Source organism: Oryx dammah, unplaced genomic scaffold (genome assembly GCF_014754425.2).
Source record: "Oryx dammah isolate SB20612 unplaced genomic scaffold, SCBI_Odam_1.1 HiC_scaffold_16, whole genome shotgun sequence".
NCBI lineage: Eukaryota > Metazoa > Chordata > Mammalia > Artiodactyla > Bovidae > Oryx > Oryx dammah.
This window is the reverse complement of record NW_024070200.1, coordinates 25975814-25989924: the sequence shown is the minus strand read 5'-3', so window position 1 is coordinate 25989924 and position 14111 is coordinate 25975814. Positions and strand designations below refer to the sequence as shown.

At 37.9% G+C, this 14111-nt stretch overlaps 1 protein-coding gene across 2 annotated transcripts in view; it reads left to right on the top strand.

Annotated features, from left to right (window-relative positions):
- The window catches only part of NPAS3 (neuronal PAS domain protein 3), a 954232-nt gene that overhangs the window by 166569 nt on the left and 773552 nt on the right, over window positions 1-14111 (top strand). The gene's annotated exons all lie outside the window — the stretch shown is intronic.

Here is a 14111-nt window from a genome sequence, read left to right as displayed (position 1 = left end):
ATCAGGCACTCTTATTATTTTTTTAATTTAAAAAATTTATCTGAGGAAAACAAGCTCATAATAATTGTCATTTTGTAAGGATAACTTTAAGTGAATAATAGTTGAAAAACTGATTTTTCTTAAAATAACATTCAACTCTGACTTTAATAGAAAATGTTTTCAAAACTAGTTTAAACATCTTTACCAGAGATTTTCAGAATATTTTATAAAGCTGTGTACAGATATTAATTTCATTTCAAAGAGGAAATTCTATGTTAAATCAGCATGTATTAGTCTTCTAATTTTGTAATTTTTTATCTTGCATCCTCAAATCCTTTTGGAGAAGGCAGTAGCACCCCGCTCCAGTACTCTTGCCTGGAAAATCCCATGGACAGAGGAGCCTGGAAGGCTGCAGACCGTGGGGTCACTGAGGGTTGGACACGACTGAGCGACTTCACTTTCACTTTTCACTTTCATGCATTGGAGAAGGAAATGGCAACCCACTCCAGTATTCTTGCCTGGAGAATCCCAGGGACGGGGGAGCCTGGTAGGTTGCTGTCTGTAGGGTCACACAGAGTCGGACACTACTAAAGTGACTTAGCAGCAGCAAATCCTTTTAGTTTAGAAGCAAACTATTTCAAAAACTTTTTATTTTGTTGCTCTTACACAAAATGACACACTCTTAAAATAAGCAGTTTGTAAGATTAACCCTTTCTGTTGCTACAAGTCTGCTTCCTCCAGTCACCTTCCACAAGGCTGTTCATCACTGTGAACTTCTCCTCGGCATCTCCTCTAAGCTTAGCTCCTCAGCTTGTTCTCTTAGCATTTGACTGAGTCACTGCTGAGGAGTATTTTAAATGTCATTTTGATGGTCATCTGGAACTCTGCTGTCACTTGTTTAATGTTCCCAAACTTCTATTAACTGCTTTTCTTCCAGCTTGACATAAAAATGGTAATGCCTGAGTATAACCAACACCTTAATCAAGAAATAAAACCACCACCAACACCAGGAAGACATGCTCATGTCCCTTTCACATGATTTTCCTTTTCCTCTCCAAGAGTAATTCTGTGTCCTAACGTCATAGATGAGTTTTTCCTGATCTTGAACTTCATATAAATGGAATCATGCAGGGGGTATTCCTTTATGTTTGGCTTCTTTTGCTCAACATTATGTTTGTGAATTTAGCTTGTTTATCATTGTAGTTTTTTCATTCTCATTGCTGCATAGTGTTTCGTTTTGAGAATGTACCACAGTATATTCATTCTAGTGTTAGAGAACATCTGAATTATTAAGGATCTGAGCGTCAGAAGTCACAGAGCTCATAAGTGGACAAACATAGATTCTAGTCAAGGTCTAATTTCAAGCTCTCTTTTTAATTGCTACATTAGTCTAAAAATAAGTTACCAAAGACAACATCTACACAATCTAAACTAAAACTATTGAATCCTTAAAATAAGCAGCAAAATGAAACTACATCAGAATAGACTTTCTGTATTTTCCCTAACTTGATAAATGCAGGTTAAGGACTCTCAAGTGAGACTGACTTAGAAATAAAATCAGCGAAGCTGTGTAGGTTTGCGGTGGTCTTCCCTTTCCCTCAAGATTGATGGAATCTGAAAACTGGTGTTAACTGAAGTTTTATCTCATTCTTCAAATTGTCAGGGACCGAAACAAATTGCAAAGTTTGTGTGCTGCACAAAGATGCCCAGTCGAGGGAATTTTAGGAACTGATAGTGCATTTTCTAGGAGTCAAGCCTTGCACTCAGGAAGCTAAGTCTGTGCAAGGGAGAAACTTGGGGGACTCTTTTTTTCCCCCAAGGTTACACAAAAGCCCTGGTAGACAAGGTCAGGTCCAGCTTAGCTCGGATCCTGTAAGTTCTCTCTGGGACAATGGTGGGTTCCCCAAGGGAGAGCCTGGACCGTTTACTCATGGGTGGGCTTGCAGCATGCACTGCTGGCAGGTGAGCAAGAGCATCTCTGCTCCTGGCTCCCACTACGACACTGCTCAGCTTTGGCTCTCGTATAAACAAGCGTCATAATGTGCCTGCTGTTTTAGTGCCATAATTCATTTGGCACCAAATTTGAGAGCATAGACTCTTAAAATCTGATGAGAGTTGTGAATATATTAATATTACCACCCTTTACATGTTTTTTACATACTTGCACGATTCTGCATGTATTTCAGGGGACTCAAAAACTAGTGAATCCATCCCATAGCTCAGTTGGTAAACAATTTGCCTGCAATGCAGGAGACTGGGGTTTGATCCCTAGGTCAGTAAGATCCCCTGGAGAAGGAAATGGCAACCCACTCCAGTATTCTTGCCTGGAGAATTCCATGGACAGAGGATCCTGGCAGGCTGCCGTCTATGGGCTCACAAGAGTCAGACACAGCTTAGCAACTAAATGACCATAGTAAAAGAAAAATAGGTTTTTAATGTAAAGAAGCAGTACTAGGAAATGGTGATGCTTAGCCTTTGAATGTGCTTTGTATAAAAGAAACTCTCTTCTCTAAAAGAAATTACATAAAATTAAATGAAATTAAATACTATTTATGATTAGCTTAAGAAATATACTTTAATAGATCAAAGTGTAGTGCAAGGATACAACCATTTATATAACATGTTCAATCCAGGGAATAATTGGAAGTCATATATTGTAGGGAAAAAGCAAAATGGGAAGAACTGATATTTTGAAACTGTGTACTTAAGTGTGTACCTACCCAAATGTCTACAAATAACTAGTTTTTCACTGTTTTAATAAATGTGGAAAACCTCTAACAGACTAGCAGTAAAGTTATGCCTTTACTTGGCTTATACTCTTAGAGTTTTCTATTTGTAGCCTCTGGAGTCCAAACTGGGAGAGGAAAAGGGTAAAATAATCCACCAAGGAAATGATTAGATTTCTAAAATCTACATTTTCCCCTATTTTGTTGTCCCTTATAGGAAAATAATTGATAAGTTTTGGTTTATGGGTAACATTCTACTAAGGACTTTTAAATATCAAGTATTTTAAGATAAGTACATATAACCTTGCAAATTGCAGTCAGTATTTTTGTCCTCATGAAATGGTCTGGAGGTGGTCAGTGCTCTTAGTGACTCTTTTCTCTGGGTTAATAGGGGTAATTTTATTTACAAATGACAGGTCCCTTCTGATAAGGTGATTTTAAATATTCTGGATTGAGACTTAAAATGGAGAGGTAGGTTTTCCTATGCTGAATATTCATTTCAGCTTTAAACCACCAGTTTCATTTTCCCTCAAATTTAAGTTGAAAATAGAGAGGCTTTTCTCTGACCCATTAATTAATTGAGACACTCTTACTGAAAAATTTTAATTGTGACTATTTTAAGACTTAATTTAGCAGGAAAGAAGCATTCTGAGCTATGCAAATAATTGATTTACAGAGTCATTTCTTAAGAGATTTGATATATAATGGTATCTATTGCTATATTCATAATAGGAAAACCTACTTGGACAATTATAGCATCATTTAAATTACAAGGGCTAAAACAAAACTTTTGGTGCACTGTTATTTTGCTCATTCAATATTAATAAACAATGGTAATGCTGTTACTTTGAGTATTTCATTAAAAAACTTCAAAAGTATGAACTCTCTGGAAGTTATGTCAGTCTGAATTAGTGAAAGTTCTGGAACATAAATTACTTTTAATGCATATCATCCCCTGATCTAAATTTTACAGTATAAGCAATTAGATTCAGCATTAATAAATGTGGGAATTATTTTTAATCACACTAGAATACCAGCCCTGAATCCCAGTCTCCAGTTACATAGTATTTCTGCTGTTGATTATAAATGGGAGCTTCTGAAGTGCTGAAATACATCATTCTGTATAAAGGTAAATTTTACCTCGATGTATTTTTTCACATTATTACATAAGGTGGAGCTGAACTTCAAATGACCCTGAATTATCAATTATTCTGATTTACTGGTTTCTTTATTATGTTTGAAGGGTCATCAGTAAGGTAATAAATTGTAATGCAGTGTTCCTAGTTAGGGAGTATTCAGAATCATGTGACTAAATCTTTCTGAAAAAGCTAGACTCTAGATCACTTTCAGTACACTTGCCGTCACCATGCACACACATCTGCAGGCATACACATGCCCTAGTGAAGTTTCTCAGTTGCACCTGCCAGATTCTGATGCCTGAACATTTTAAAATGTGTACCGATTTTAGCCTGTTCTCCTCCATCTTTTCTCAGTTTATAAGATGCACTTCAATAAAAAGCAACACCCACTTGTTACTGGGACTGTTAGCAGGTTTTATTTAATAATAGAAGCTATAAATTCTTACCTCTAAGATACACACACACACACGAATATATATATGTGTGTGTGTGTATAAGTGTGTGTGTGTGTGTGACAAAGAAGAGAGCACAGGTATATTTTAAACAAAGACTATGTTGAGGGGACAGCATATGAATAGCAATAACTGAAAATAGTAAAACCTGAAGAGAGAAATGCAGTACAGGGATAGTATGTGGATAGTGTATATAGCAATTGCAAAAGTAGTTTTAAAGGTTTTAAAATTCGTCTTTAAACCTCTGTGTGCTGGTAGAAATTATCTTCCTAAAGTAATTGCCTCACTAGAAGATGAATGATTCACTGACCAGGTACATGAAACACATTACTGGTTGAGCCGTGTCCGACTCTTTGTGACCCCATGGACTGTAGCCCACCAGGCTCCTCCATCCATGGAATTTTCTAGGCAAGAGTACTGGAGTGGGTTGCCATTGCCTTCTCCAGGGGATTTTCCCGACCCAGGGATTGAACCCAGGTCTCCTGCATTGCAGGTAGATGCTTTACCATCTGAGCCACCAGGGAATCCCAGGTTGACCCTCTTAGTGGAATAAATATCTAAAATGAGAACCAGAGTTACATTATGGGATCTGTGCCAATCCCATTCACTTCTGTAGCTTATGTTACTATGCTTATTATGACTGTATTTATGTTCCTGTCCCATTTCTCTTTTCTGAGTTTCAGACATACTCATCCAACATCCTGTTCATGAATGTTCAAGAATCATCACCATGACCTTTAGCTCCTGCTAAAACCTGTTCCTTCTTCCCTCTTTACTATTTAATATATGGCATCACCATTACCTCATATTTATAAGCCACAACTGAAGCATCATTCTTGGTCCCTCCACCCTCATTCTCTTAGCCATATTCAATCAGGCACTGCATGCTGGTGATGCTCTCTTCTAAATAGTTATCAAATCTTCACTGTTCTCCTTTTCCACTGCCTTAACCCATCTCAGGCCACCATTATCTCTAGCCTGAATCAACCTCTTAATTGTCTTCCCTTTCTCCAGTTTTGTCTGCCCCTTCCCCAGTCCATTCTCCATATGGTCATCTGCTTTTAGGACTTTATCATGGATTTAAAGCAAGCTTATGAGATTGCTTCCCATTGTGACAATAAGCAAAAACTCGGGAGGGACAGAACATAGTGCACAGCAAGGGCTGATTCTCAGAGAATGAAGGTGAAAAGGAGAGGACTAGGAGAAACCTCTTGCCACATAGAACTATATACAGTGGTGCTGAAGTTCCAGACTCATTAAAATACCTGGGTTCAAATCATGACTCTCTTGTTAGCCATGTCAGTTCAGTTCAATCAGTTCAGTTTCTCAGCTGTGTCCAACTCTTTGTGTCCCCATGGACTGCAGCACACCAGCTTCCCTGTCCATCGTCAGCTCCTGGAGCTTGCTCAAACTCATGTCCATCGAGCTGGTGATGCCATCCAACCATCTCATCTTCTGTTGTCCCCTTCTCCTCCTGCCTTCAAAACTTTCCAGCATCAAGGTCTTTTCCATTGAGTCAGTTCTTCCTATCAGGTTGCCAAAGTGTTGGAGTTTCAGCTTCAGCATCAGCCCTTCCAATGAATATTCAGGAACTGATTTCCTATAGGATGAACTGGTTGGCTCTCTTTGCAGTCCAAGGGACTCTCAAGAGTCTTCTCCAACTCTTAGCCCTGTAACTGTGAACAGCTTGCTTAGCCTTTGGAACACTGGTCTCTGCATCTGTGAAATGAGGATAAATATAGAAATTAACTTATAGGACTGCATAGAAGACTAAGTGAATAACCTTGTAAGTGCTCAGAAAATATTAGCTGCTCCTATTACTTTTACTGGGCTTCCCAGGTGGCTCAGTGGTGATGAATCTGCCTGCCAATGCAGGAGATGCGAGTTCGATCCCTGGGTCAGGAAGATTCCCTGGAGGAGGACATGGCTACCCACTCCAGTATTCTTGCCTGGGAAATTCCATGGACAGAGGAGCTTGGCGGGCTACAGTCCATGGGGTCACAAAGATTTGGACACAACTAAGCTCTCTCAGGTGCACATGAACACACACACATTATTTTTATTTGCATACCATCTAGGAGGGAGATAGTTGAGGCAATGCGAGGAGACCTTTGAGTAGCCAAAGAGGAAGAACGCAGCAAGCATGTCATGTAGCTTCTGCTGCCGGCATAGCCGGAAGTGGGAACCGATGTGGGAACAAAGGCACTGAACTGACTGTAAAGGGCGTGGCTCCTGAGGGTGTGCAGTTGACAGTTTATCCTCAGACAGGCTTGGACTCAAAAAAAAAAAAAACTTACATCAATTGTATAAATATTTCTGGTTTCCTCTCCCCCCACACACACTGTCCAAGTCTGATTTGTCCAGATAACAGCTTAATTTCTTCCCATTCATCCTTGTGTAAAAGGCTATTTTTGCCTGGTAAATTATCATCGTTCCATTTGGTAGTCTGCAGGTATTTATTAAGTGTAGCAATGATACACTTATAAGGAACTGAAGCTAAAAGAAAATCTTAAGTACCAGTATCTAGTAAGGAGCATGTTCTACAGATGAAAATGCCGGTAAGGTATTGAGGATAGGATACAACTTCTGCATGCCCTGATTCAACAGTCAGTCCTACAAATCAAGCCTCAGTGATGAATGGGATACTCTTGCACCGGAGCCTAGTTCCCTGTTTGGCTACTCCACTGGCCCCTAAAGGTGAGCTTTTTTCTTGTGCATATTGCCAGTGCTGTCTGTCTCTGGGGACTGGCTGACCAAAGGTCAATAGAGCTCCCACACTTCTACTTTCTCAGGAGCTTTTGCAGTCTGAGAGCCTGCTCTGTTTGACCTCTTCTTGGCTATGCTGAGATCTCACCTGATGGTGATGGACCCGACAGCTCTGCCATTTTCCTGTGTAGACTTGCTGTCAACCTTTAATATGGCGCTATTCCGTCCATTATTCTGACGCCCAGTTTACTTAAGTACAGTTATTACGAAGTTGAATTTATCTGATATGTTTAGGCCTTCACAAGCTTTCGTGTTCATGGGGCTAAAGGCTGCTAACTACCATTTATAGTGATAATCAGTTGTAGAGAAATAGCATCTTTGAAGATATTGCCAGAGAGCAACAGGCAAGATTTATTTGCACAGTGAAATTTTAATTGCCTTAGCTTTAGACTTTAAAGTTTTATTTTGAGGTCAGCCCTGCTCAGTCCTAAAAGAGCAGAGATTTGGCTCTGTTGAGAGTGCATAGTAAGACGGGAATTGCAGTTGCATAATCCAGAGGTTAGCTCCAGCACATGTGGGCAAAACTGAAGGATGACTTTGTCCAGAGACCCTTGTATTTAGTGGGGAAGGGGTAAGAGTGACTGCCATATTTAGATATCCTCTGAGAGAAGCTATGACTTCTGAACTCCACAAGGGAAGAGTTTACAGCAGAAGCAATATGGAACAAATGGCTTCTATGTGGCAGAAATGATGAAGGGAGGAACTTTAGAGAAAAAGGAGAGAAAAAACTCTAAAATTTAAATATACTGTTAACAAAAAGAACTCATAACCCTAAAGCCTTATGAAATCTGCCTTCAACAAAGAACACAAAAGGAAAAAGGCAAAACTACAGAATGTTTTTTTTTTTTTTTTTTTTTAAATCAATATGGGTATCCAGCTACATTGCAGACTTACTATAGTGTCGACCATTGCATCTCAGTGTTTGGTAAGTTCATTTCTGTAAATATCGGAAGGACCTTGTTCTAACACTTTCAGTTATAACAAGGTCCTTGAGCGTCAAGTAGAGTTGAGCATTATGGTATGGCTTTCATATCATTGCAGAAATTTATAGAAGTGTCATAGTGATTTTTAAAAGCCTGTTTTTATTTTCCTTCCATGCTCCTTTTACTTCCAAGAATGATTCCATTTCAGTTCTTGTGGGTAAAAGTCCAAAAGTTACTGCCTTTGTGATTAATCTTATTTGAGAATCCTCTTCAACTACCCTGTCGTGAGTTGTAGAAAATTTGTGTGCAGTGAACTTGTCAAAAACAAACCACAGATTACTTCTGTGGCTCTTTTTGTTTCTAAAAACTGCTGAGTGCTTTAGTGCAAGCATCTTACATTTAGAGAAAACATGAAATAAAAATGCATTAGCCACAGGCCAGAATGGAACCTTAGTGCTGGTGTGCCTCTGCTGAGATAGTGTTGGATGCCAGTTGGCCAGACGCAGGAACATTTAGATTTTGTTTCTGAGAGGAAGCAGTGCATAGCCATAAGCCACATTAAGTTCATTAGGTGCAAATGCTACATGACACAGTTAATATGGTGACAAAAATAAACTCTTCAGTGACTCAATTCTAGTGGCACCAATTTTAACCAATTTATCAGACAATTGAGTATGTTCTGCACTTGGGATGGGTTTTAAAAATATGGTGTCCATTTTCTTGTTTGGCTTATTTGACTTTGCAGACCCAGTTTAGTTTGTGAAGATGCAGATGTGTATTCACTAAGCATGTCAGCACTGATAGTTGGGGTTGCTCTCTTGCTAGTGTTTAAGGGAGGTTTTACTAACCAACCTAGGAATGCATCTAGAAGGGGGTTTATGATGTGGTAAAGCCTCTAATGTGTCTTCGAGGAGAGTGTATGTGTATGTATGTGTGTTTGCTTTCAGTAACCTGTATGTTTGTAGCCTGTATGTTTGTGTAAGAAACGTAAAGGTTAAAAATCACCAGGCATAGCATCATACAAATTGGATTACAGTTATGTTTGTTAAGTGCTGAGATAAAAGTGTAATTTGTTTTGCAAATAATCACATCACCCGTGTAACTAAGTAACATTACATTCTGTCACTTAAAATTAATGCTCCTTGGAAGAAATACTTTATCAAAAGAAATCCCTGAAGTATGGTCCTTTTACTCCATTTTAAAGATGAGAAAACAGTAAGAACAGTATAGTAAGAAAACAGAGGAAGAAAGTACCATAATGGTGACTGTTCACACAGTCTGGCTTTTTGGATGACTACCTTTATGACTTAGGAAGCAAAGTGTTCAGTTCCCAACTACTCATTACCTACTTTTCTCTGGTTTTAACTGAATCTTTCAACTAGCTGATGTGGATTGTCAAGGCAGAGCAAAAACTACTCCTTGTGCAGCAACTCAGACAATACTAGATTAATATGCAGGTAAATTACAGCACTAGGTGATAGCTAGGGTTAATTAGTCCCAAGTTAGCGCTAGTTGTAGCAACTGATGCTGTGTTAAAAAATGCAGGGGTACATATTGAACATGGATTGTTAAAAGGAAAAAAAAAAAGATCAAACTTATAGTTCTAAAACAAAATCTTGGTTAAAAAATAGTTTAGTAATGATATGGGTCAGACTGGTGTGTCTTTGCTAGTTTACATGACTACTGTCAAGGTTATTTCCATTAGGAAATAGATTAGATGGAGAGATGTCTGTTCCTTCTTCTTGGAAACCTAGATATTAAAGATATATGCACTCTCCTGACTGTGATTTTGGAATAGTTACATAAAATAAAGTCAACCAAAGGTAGCAACCAGCTTCCTTTAAGTACAATAGAAAGGGCGAGTCTGTATGACCTGTTTTTGTCCTGGCTATGTTCAAAGTTTCAAATTCTTGTTGAAGGTATTTCCTTATACTGATATGTAAATACCCTCATCTAAGATTGACTTTTCCTCCCCCTTCATAAAACTTTGGAAATTATTTCGTAAGAAAAACTAGTATTAATTTCTAAAGCTAATGGACACTATTTTGAGGGAAGTAAGCATATCCTTACCTGTAGCATATGAATTGACTACCAAAATTGTTCCACAAATAACAGCAGGAATTCAGAAGAGAGATTTTTTCTGCAGAACTTCTTGCCAAAGGCTAACTTGCCAACTCAGTTCCATATTTGTAATTCAGTGTAAGTTCATCCCATGTTGGTGAGTCAGGCTGATCCTAACTGGATTGCAGTGAAATTCTTAGGATTGCTATGTATCAGATGTTTGTTCATCAAAATAAATAAAAAGAAGAAATAAATTGTTAGCAACTCATTTGGCTAAGCAGTTGAACCTTTTGAAAAATTCGAAATATACCTTATACTGCCACAGGAGACTGTTCTTAAATGAAGAGAGAAGCTGTTACTTAAGCACAAGGTAATGATGATCTGTAATTCTTAAAGATCGTTTTATCTTCAGGAAATCATTTGAAAAGGCAGATCTTAATGATCAGCTTGCCTCAGGACTCATACACAGAAGTCTAAACAGTGTGCCTCAGTTTGCCCAGTAAAATATTATAAAACCAAGAATACCATAGAATTTCCTGATATTTCAATTCAGAATGCTACCAAAACCACATATTGTTTCTTCCTTAACACTGTGAATAAAATGAATATCTCAAATGGTCCATCTGAAAACGAACATGCACATGAACGTATGTGTGTGCGGGCACAGCTGGGTCCCTGCATGCACCTTTAGGAGGGGGTTGGGGATGCTGGGCTCTCACTTCATTTGAATGGCACTGGCTCTTGTGTCGTCAGTTTCTCTGGTGCCCCTGGGCAGAGTTCAAGATTGCAGGTGTGGGTTTACCCAGGCCCACTTTCGAGCTGGACTCTTCACTATGGGATCCCCTTTGGTACCTTCCTGTCCATCACAGGGCTGGGCAATTCAGAGATCAAGTTAGATACCCAGCTGTGGCTTCATGCAGTAGAAAAAATATATTTTCTACAAAGTTTAAATTGAAGTTTAAATTGATGTGTTTATAAATTAACAAACTGGCTTTCCATTTTATTTCTCACTTTCCTTATGTTAACACTTCTTGAGATTTAACATTCTTTGCTGGAAGCACAGTACTGGTACGGTGTAAAGTGGCAAGCTGCAGGAGCAATGGCAAAAATATAGATACATGCACAATTGTTTTTTTTAATTCTTAGATAAAATAGAATAAATTCAAGATTGAACTGTTTTGTAAATTACTGGTTTCAGGACTTCCATCCAGTGAAAAATGCCTGTCCTCCTGTCAGAACTAGAGGAGGGAGCTAAGCCATCTCCCCTTTCACCGATGGCTAATTAGACTCCCAGGGCAACTAGTTGTGAATTGCTGGAAATCACTTAAGACAATTTTGTTTTATGTGCAAAAAAACAAAGCGAAAAGTAGTTTTGAGAAACCCAGGCCTTTTAATAGCTAGTGATATTAACCACCTGTTTACTGTGCTGATGTGCTTAAAAAAAAATAAAAGAAACATTTTGGGCAAATATTATAGCATCATATCCAAACAAGCTATTGAATCATAAAGTAAAGCCTGTGAGTTTTCTCTTAAGAAACAAATACATTTAAGAATCTGCTGTGACAAATCAATATCAAAATGTGCACAAAATTACAAGGACAAATAGAATGTTGTTTTTGACTGGTTTGTTTATATTGAAACTATATTATTTTATGTGAAGTATGTGTAATAGAGCATTAGATTTGAAAACTCTGTGTTGAATATCATTTCTGACAGCCTTTTTTAGGGTCACTAAAATTCCAATAATTCAGTCTAGAATTGAAGTCGATTCCAGAGAAAAATTTAATATAGTCTGCTTGCCTGCCAGCTTCAACATAGTTTCTGAGCATTGAAATGGTTTGACACATTGAAATATAAAGTGCGTTTGTCATATCTATTGGTGGAGTACTTTATGTGATCGCATCTAACAAAGATCAAGTTAGAGTAAAACTTACACTATTTTTTATGTGTTTGTGAAGAGGATTTTGTTTTATCTTGTTTTCTTTACAGTCCTGATTTGATTTATTACAAAGTCCAATAAACTATTCCTAGTAATAATAAAGAAACACATTGCCTGAACTGATTTTGAATTGCAGTGGAATATCTCTATGTTACCATAGTCATTTGCTGTTTCAAAGACCCATGTGAGTTCAGGATTGTGTCATAGGAAGGGTCTATTCTCTAGCAAATACAGGAAAGCCTTTAAATCTCTTGAACCTCAGTTTTCTCATATGTAAATAGGAGTGATATTAATAACTTTGCAAAGTTTTGGGCTTTTTTTGTTAACGATTCAAGACGTTACATGTATAACCCTAACTCTATGCCTACTGCTGCTGCTGCTGCTTCAGTCGTGTCCGACGCTGTGCGACCCCATAGACGGCAGCCCCCAGGCTCCTCCGTCCCTGGGATTCTCTAGGCAAGAACACTGGAGTGGGTTGCCATTTCCTTCTCCAGTACATGAAAATGGAAAGTGAAAGTGAAGTCGCCCAGTCGTGTCCGACTCTTAGTGACCCCATGGACTGCAGCCTACCCGGTTCCTCTGTCCATGGAATTTTCCAAGCAAGAGTACTGGAGTAGGTTGCCATTGCCTTCTCCACTATGCCTACTACAGAGCACTTACTCTCTAAAAAACTTTCTTATATCCATATGGCTTCTGGAAATTACATTCACAGAATGAATAGAATAAAATATGCAGAATATATATATATATCTGTATTCCAGGAAATATTGAAATGAGATTCCAGTACAGTTTATTTTTGTAAAATACTACATTAGTTATTGCAAAAATAATATGCTTTTCTAGTATATATTCGATCATGGATACTTGCTTATATATTTGAGTGTTCTGGGATTTCTTGTGGTGAGGGTATAATGATAAAGTTGACTCTGTTTTAAATTATTTTACTGAACACAGATTAAACTGGGATGGACCTTCATGTTATGCAGCAATGCTGTTTATGAAAGTATGAAAATCTCATGTTTATGTTCAGTCATGTACACATAACCTCTATCTGTAGTTCAGATGTTGATTTTAATAGTTATAAATACAAGTAGGCAAATGTATAAATACAACTTGAACAGAAGACTATTTCTGTGTCCTGGCTAACAGCTCCTAGTTGTAGTGTTTGACTGAAACTGTTAAACAATATATTATGTTGAGTGAGGAGTCCTGTTAAGTAGAACTGATTTCAAGACACTAATCATTTAATATTCAATTTATTTAACAAATATGTTATGTGGAAACATATATGTTAAGATTACACACATGTATAGATTGATTTGAATACTTAAAGATATTAAATATTTTCATATTTAGTCTATAGGTTTTAATGTATGACTGATGTTTTATGATCTGCCTATGTAATATAAAATGATTTGACAGGGTTGTAAGTTAAACATGCAATGAGTAGCCAAGACTAACAAGTCCCTGTGTGTGTTCTGCTGAACTCAAGTTCAATAGTGTTAATAAAAATTATGTAAAGAAGGTTTCCAGGTTGAAATAAGTTTGGAAAACTTTGAGTTAAACCATTTTTTCAGTAGGATTTCTGAAAGCACCAAATTTTCTCGACATATTACAAGGTAATAGACCATGGGAGGGTTGTGATGTGCTGTTTCCTTAATCTTTTTTCACACAAAAACCTTTTCAATTTTTTGGAGTATCTTACAGCACTTATACTCATTAGGACATACTTGGGGAAATTGAAGTTTGAATGGAGTGTGCTATATACATTTCTATATCAGTAGATACAATCAGGGGTTGGGAGCCACCCCATCTTTTTGAACAGAGAGAAATTAATCAAAAAGATTAACTAGGTACAGTGTTGTTAACTAGTAACCGAGAGGGTAAAATGAGAACATGGACAATTCATGCAGATTACAATGTGGAAAGCTAGTACCACCACCAGAACGAGGGGAGACAAGAGGTTGAAATTAGTAATACTTAGAAACTTAGAGAGACCTCATAAAGTTGAAACTCTGAATTCTGAAGAGGGGACATGGACCAGTTTGTGCTGGTGTCTCTGGGGAGGCAGATGAGGCTGATGCTGCAGTGTTAGAAAAACAGCAAACTGTGTTCAGCTCCCGCCA